The sequence below is a fragment of the Triticum dicoccoides genome, chromosome 1A, assembly GCF_002162155.2.
Source record: "Triticum dicoccoides isolate Atlit2015 ecotype Zavitan chromosome 1A, WEW_v2.0, whole genome shotgun sequence".
NCBI lineage: Eukaryota > Viridiplantae > Streptophyta > Magnoliopsida > Poales > Poaceae > Triticum > Triticum dicoccoides.
In genome coordinates, this window is record NC_041380.1 from 15,764,180 (window position 1) to 15,771,584 (window position 7,405).

A 7,405-nucleotide genomic window follows, 5' to 3' on the forward strand; every position below is an offset into this window, starting at 1 on the left:
TCTTGCAGACAAGATTTTTTGTCTTGCTTATGATTGTGCAGTTGTCCGCACTGTCTGCAAGACTCCAAAGGATACACAGGCCAGTTAGCACCAGTTCTTTGTAGCCGTGGAACGGATTGGTATTTCCGTTCCTCTTCTTAGTCTTGGGAAATAACCATGCATAGATGTCCAAGTCGCTATCCCAGGGTAATTCCGACTCTGACTCCGACTCTGACTCTGATGGCGATAAACAAGTGCCACTACTGCTGCTACACCTGCCTTGTTCCTGATATTGACCATTGTTTGTTTTCGACAATAGTGGCTGGGTCGCCACACTTGCTTCATTTCTCTTTGACGATGATTGGTGTGGTAAGAGCCGTTGGTATTCTTCGAAGGTGTTGATAAGTGAAGATATGTACTGGATCCCTTGGGGGAACTGCTCCAGACGAATCCCACTGGCGACGTGCTCCACTATCCTAGCAGCGCCCTCCCTCTTCTTTTGGTCATATGAGTGGCTTGAATCTAGTGCATGAAGCAGTTTCTGCAGAATGTGAGCAAAAGATGTAGATCCGATCAGCTGCCTGATCACCCTGCGCTGTTGCACAATGATCTCCTCTTCTGTTCGAGGACGATGCTGCTGCCACCACTTCCTCCCCTGCCTCTTCTTCTCCCTCCTCTCCTGATTATTCTCCTCTTTATTCCCCATTTTAACCAAAGAAGCTCCAATATTGCCCTCTAAATCTGATAGCTTCTGCCGCTGATTTCCTTTTTCTCGTTTGACCAAATTAGGGGCTTTAATCTTGTCCGAATGCTGCCGGGTGAGTAGTTTGTCCAGTATCAATATCCCGGAAAGGCAGTTGCCACCGAGGGGCGAGCTGGACTACATGAGTTCTACAGCATACGTGACGAGGTTCCTTCCTCTCACGGAGGATGGGTTCTTCGAGCATCCCCTACTGATTTCGAAGAAATAGCCTGAAACTGCACAATCACCATCTTGGAAGCCGTAAGCTTGGCTCACTGTGACGACCCGAGGATCTCAGATCGCACTCGAGGGAGTGGGAGGAAAGGGGGATGAGGAATCAGCCAGCAGAAAGGGGAGCTTTACTTGCAGAGGAGGAAGGTTCAGAGTACAAGGGAAAGAATGAGATCACACATCACACACCCCTCTCGCCCACGCAGGGGCAGCTACATATACTGACTCGCTCTGGCCCACTGGTGACCTGGCCGATCGATGACTTGTCCCTCGCGTCCCTATTCGTCGATGCAGTCCACCCTGGCACTTGTAGGTGCGGGTGTGACATTTTCCCCTCCTTCAGAAGGAGCGTCACTTGGCGCTCCGGCCGCTCCCTGCCAGATCGTCGCCGTCGGAAAGCGAAGCTTTAGGGTGTCATAATCCTCCCATGTCGTGGCTGAAGGAGAAGACGAAGACCAGCGTACTTGCAGCTGTACCAGGGCGGCGTTGCCGCGCTTGACCATTCGCCTGTCCAGGATCTCCACGGGCGCCGTCTCGTCCAGGGACAGGTCCGGTGGCTTGGGCAGCTCGGCGAAGACATGCGTATAGCTGGGGGTATAGGGCTTGAGCTGAGAGACGTGGAAGACGTTGTGGATGCGGCTTTCTGGCGGAAGAACCAATTGGTAGGCGAGCGCTCCGATCTTGGCGTCCACCTTGAAGGGCCCGTAGAACTTGTAGGCGAGCTTGGCGCAGGGGCGATTGACGACAGAGGACTGGAAGTACGGCTGTAATTTGAGCAGCACCTCCTTGCCGATCTGGAAGCTTCGTTCAGTGCGGTGACGATCGACTTTCTTCTTGAAACGGTGTTGAGCTCGAAGCAGCTGCTCGCGGAGGCGCGCGGTGTGCGTCCCACTGCTTGTTGTCGAGGACCGGCGCCATCTTGTCGTCCCAGAGTGCCGTGGCGCCGAGGTTGGGCTCGGTGCCGTAGAGAGCTTTGAACGGGGTACAGTTGATGGACGCGTGGAAGGAAGAGTTGTACCAGAACTCGGCGGTCGGAAACCACCGGCGCCAGTGGCGTGGGTCGTCGTGGATCGCACAGCGCAGGAACATCTCCATGCATTGGTTGACCCGCTCGCTCTGCCCGTCCGTCTAGGGGTGGTACGCCGTCGAGTACAGGAGCTTGGTGCCCGCGGCCGCGAACAGTTCCCGCCAGAGCGCGCTGGTGAAGACACGGTCACGATCCAAGACGATCGAGTTGGGCACGCTGTGGAGCTTCACAACATTGTCCCAGAACGCCCGCGCCACCTTGGTTGCATTGAAGGGGTGACGAAGGGGAATGAAGTGTGCGAACTTGGTGAGGCGATCCACGACCACTATGATGGAGTCGTATCCCTCCGACGACGGCAGTCCCTCGACGAAATCCATCATGAGCTCCTGCCACGGAGCGGCGGGCACGGGCAGGGGTGCCAGGCGACCAGCCGGCCGACAATGTGCTTGGCCTGCTGGCACACCAGGCACTGCTTGACGTACTCGTCCACGTCGCGCTTCTGCCCCGGCTAGCAGAACATCTTCTTGACGCGCTGGTGAGTGGCGGTGATGCCCGAGTGGCCACCCACCGCACTGTCGTGGAACGCGCTGATGAGCTTGGTGCGGAGCGCGGTGTTGCTGCCGATCCAGAGCCGGTCGCCGCGACGAATCAGTCCTTTGTGCAGTTCAAATCCCTCCTCGTCTGGGCTGCGAATGGCGAGGCGAGACAACATCTCTTGTGCTGTAGTATCCGTCGCGTACGAGTTGGCGACCTCTTGCACCCAAGCTGGTTGGCAGAGTGAGAGAGCCGCCACGCTCAGTGCAGCACCCACTCTGGACAGCGCGTCCGCCGCGCCATTTTCCGCACCGCGCCTGTACTGGAATGTGAACTGCAGCCCAACCAATTTGGACATTGCTTTCCGCTGCAAGTCTGTCTCCAATTGTTGATCTCCCAAGTTGGAGAGGCTCTTGTGATCGGTAAGAATGGTGAATGGCCCGTGCTGCAAGTAAGCACGCCATTTCTCTACGGCCATCATGACGGCCAAGAATTCCTTCTCGTAAGCTGAGAGCTTCTGGTTGCGGACGCCCAACACCTTGCTGAAATACGCCATGGGGTGGCCTTCCTGGACCAGCACCGCGCCAATGCCGGTGTCGCACGCGTCGGTCTCGACGACGAACGGCTTGTCAAAGTCGGGAAGAGCGAGAACTGGTGTGCTTGCCATGGCGCGCTTAAGCAGGTCGAACACGGTCTGCGCCTGCTCCGACCACTCGATGCCCTTCTTGGTCAGTAACTGGGTGAGTGGCTTGGCAATTATGACATAGCGTGCGACGAACTTCCGGTAGTAGCCGGTGAGGCCGAGGAACCCACGGAGCTCCGTGGCCGTCGTCGGCGTAGGCCATTGCAGCATCGCCTGCGTCTTGTCTGCATCCATGGCCACGCCCTCCTTGGAAATAATGTGACCCAGGTACTTGATGCTGTCTTGCGCGAAGGAGCATTTGGAGGCCTTGACGAACAACTCGTTTTGCCGGAGAAGCTCGAACACTTGCCGCAGGTGGTCGACGTGCTCTTCCAGAGTGCCGCTGAAGACCAAGATGTCGTCTAGGAAGATGATGACGAACTTGCGCGCATGCTCGCCGAAGATGGCATTCATCAGACACTGGAATGTTGCCGGCGCATTCGTCAGGCCGAACGGCATGACACAGAATTGGAAGTGCCCATGATGGGTTTTAAACGCCGTCTTGTGCTCGTCCTCCTCGCGCATGCGAATCTGGTGGTAGCCGGCGCGGAGGTCGAGTTTGGAGAAGAAAGCTGCGCCGGCGAGTTCGTCGAGCAGCTCGTCCACAATTGGAAGGGGAAATCGATTCTTGATGGTGATGTCGTTGAGCCGCCTGTAGTCGACGCAGAAGCGCCAGGTTCCATCCTTCTTCTTGACGAGCAGTACGGGCGCCGCGAAAGGGCTCACGCTGTGGGTGATGACGCCGGATTGAAGCATTTCTTCTACTTGGCGCTCGATCTCATCTTTTTGCAGTGGGGAGTACCGGTACGGGCGCCCGTTCGCCGGGTGCGCGCCGTTGTAACACCCTCTATGCGACTATAGCTCCCACGTGTCGAGGCACGACTTAGAGATATAATCGCATTGAAGGCATATGTCGCAAGTTAGGAAATCTTCACAACATCCCATGTAATATTATAATAAAAGGGGGAGAACATAGTTGGCTTACACTCGCCACGTCACATCAGAGTACAGAAATAACATACATCATCCAAACACTCATGGCCCGACTACGGCGCCAAAATAGAAAATAACCCAACATGCGACAGGGTCCCAATCAAACCCCAACTAGGCACCACTACTGATCGTCAGGAAAAGACACGTAGTATCGCTGAGAGTCTTTGTCAAACTCCCACTTGAGCTCGTACTCGTCACCTGGAGCGGAATCACCTGGACCTGCATCTGGTGTAATAATAATCTATGAGCCACAGGGACTCAGCAATCTCGCACCCTCGCGATCAAGACTATTTAAGCTTATAGGTATGGCAAGGTTAAATATGAGTGGAGCTGCAGCAAGCGACTAGCAAGTATGGTGGCTAACTTATTCGTAAAAGAGAGCGAGAAGAGGAGGCAAAGCACGAGCAAGAAGCTAGAGGGCAACCTGCGCAAACATTACTCCAACACCGTGTCCACTTCCCGGACCCCGCCGAGAAGAGGTCATCACGGTAACACACTCAGTTGATTCATTTTAATTAATTAAGGTTCAAGTTATCTACAACCGGACATTAATAAATTCCCATCTGCCCTTAACCGCAGGCACGGCTTTCGAAAGATCAATCCCTGCAGGGGAGTCCCAACTTAGCCCATGACAAGCTCTCACGGTCAACGAAGGAATAGACCTTCTCCCAAGACGTTTCGATCAGACTCGGTATATCGGTAACTCAAGACACTTCGACAGGTTAAAACAAGACCAGCAACACCGCCCGAATATGCCGACAAATCCCGATAGGAGCTGCACATATCTCTTTCTCAGGGCACACTCAGATTGTCCTAGGTACGGGTAGGCCAGCCTAGAGTTTCCCCTGGTGGCCACCGGTAGCTGACAGGTGGACCAACACTCAGAGGAGCACTGGACCGGGGGGGGGGGTAAAATAAGATGACCCTTGAGTCTGCAGAACCCAAGGGAAAGAAAAGGGCTAGGTGGCAAATGGTAAAACCAAGGTTGGGCATTGCTGGAAAAGCTTTAATCAAGGCGAAATATCAAGGGGTTCCCATTATAACCCAACCGCGTAAGGAACGCAAAATTCAGGAACATAACACCGATATGACGGAAACTAGGGCGGCAAGAGTGGAACAAAACACTAGGCGAGAGGCCGAGCCTTCCACCCTTTACCAAGTATATAGATGCATTAAGATAACATAGCAATATAATGATATCCCAACAATTAAATAAAAGATGTCCCAACAAGGAACGGCCTCCAATCTTCACCTGCAACTAGCAACGCTATAAGAGGGGCTGAGCAAAGCGGTAACATAGCCAATCAACGGTTTGCTAGGACATGGTGGGTTAGAGGTTGACATGGCAATTGGGAGGCTGACAAGCAAATGGTAGGCATCGTAGCATTGGCATAGCAAAGAGTGAGCAAACTAGCATAGCAAAGATAGTAGTGATTTCGAGGGTATGATCATCTTGCCTGCATAGTTGTCAGAGTTGACTGGATCCTCACAAGCAAACTCAACGGGCTCCTCGGTAGCGAACTCGTCTCCCGGCTCTACCCAACAAGACAAACAAGCAACAAGGATACAATCAACCACGTGCAAACTCAATCAACACGATGCAAAGATGATATGCTATGCGGGATGCGATGCGGGATGCAAAATGCAAGATATGATAGGAAAAGCATGAACCTGGCCTCAACTTGGAATTCCAAGGGTGCCACTGGAAAGATGAGATAAAATCGCTTGAAAACGATATAAAGAACGCCGGAATCGGAGTTACGGTTTGGAAATGCCAAGCGTTTCAAAAATGACACCGGTCTGCGATTTACAGCAAGTAGGCATCTAAATGCAATGAGATGAACATGCTACAGCCACCAAACATGACAACAAAATACATGGAAGGGATGCACACAAGATGCTTAACAAAAGTCTAGCACTGAGCTACGGTCAAATCATCCATTATGAAGTTCAAACAAGCATGGCAAAAACGCAAATGCAAAACAGATCTCAGACTTAGTGAAATTAACACTTGTCTGAAATTTTAGATCACGAAGCCCTCTTCGGAGCAGAAAAACAACATGATACATGACCTGATTAAGACAAGTAAGAACATGGCATGGAGCTACTCAACAAGCTTAACAAAAGACCCAAAGTGACCTGGGGCCAAAAGGGTTCACAAAATATACTAACGGGCACACGAACATAGCTAAAACACAATCAGTTTTCAGACTTAGTGAAAACTGAGACATGCTGAAATATAACTCACGAAGGCATGTAAACAAGCTCGATGCACTCATTACGGTGCAAGTCATGACAAGGCAAGCATACATCCATTAAGAACGCACAAAATGCTAGCTAGACATGGCAAGAACAAAGGCATAGCACGCACGGATCAACTACAATAACATCGGCAAAATTGCAAACGAGTTGACGATCTGCCCAGATTCACAACGAAGCAAAAGTAGAGCTCGATTGACTCAAGCTAGGGTGCTCCATAATTGCAAACAAAGACATGGATGGATAGAGCATAACAAGATTAACAAAACTCCTTTACTGATCATCCTCAAAAGAGGCAGGGATCACTAGGAAACAACCTGAACATATGGCATCATGAACTAAATAATCCCAGACTTAGTGAAAACTACTAAGTCCCTGAAAAACAGATTTACCGGGTGCCTCACTTTGCAAGCATACACAAGTCACCACACACATCCTAAAAATGCATGGGTTGCACCTCTGGATAGATGACAAAATGCTTAACAAAACATATGAGGACTCACAGGCATAGCGTGCACACAACAATCATGACAAAAATGACAAAAGGCTAAGATGAACTAGCAGATCTGACAATTAACTCACGAAGCCTCCTTCTAACAGCATTTCGGGCATCAAAATGAACTCAAATGAAAATGATGCAATGAAATGAAATGATGAACTCGTCGAGGCGAACATTTTGATATACTATAAGCCCAAAACGGAGCTACGAATGCGGAGATATCACAGGTCAAAGTAGGCATAAAAATTAGGGTTTTTGAGGAAAAAGTCAACCGTTCGGGATTCAGATCCAGATCTGGCATGGATAACGAGGATGGCCGGATTCACTGTTCACGCCGGAGTTCTCGCCGGAGACGGAGGAGACTGGCCGGAGTGGAAAAAGACCGGGGCGTGGGGCGGCGGTGGTGGCCGCGGGGGCGGCGCCGCCGTGGAGGGAGTCGGCGGGGACGCAGTGGTCGCG

The 7,405-nt window shown here is 51.8% G+C and overlaps 1 pseudogene; it reads right to left on the reverse strand.

Annotated features, from left to right (window-relative positions):
* Positions 1 to 2,487: 2,487 nt before the first annotated feature.
* Positions 2,488 to 7,405, reverse strand: part of LOC119349919 — a 17,899-nt pseudogene continuing 12,981 nt past the window's right edge.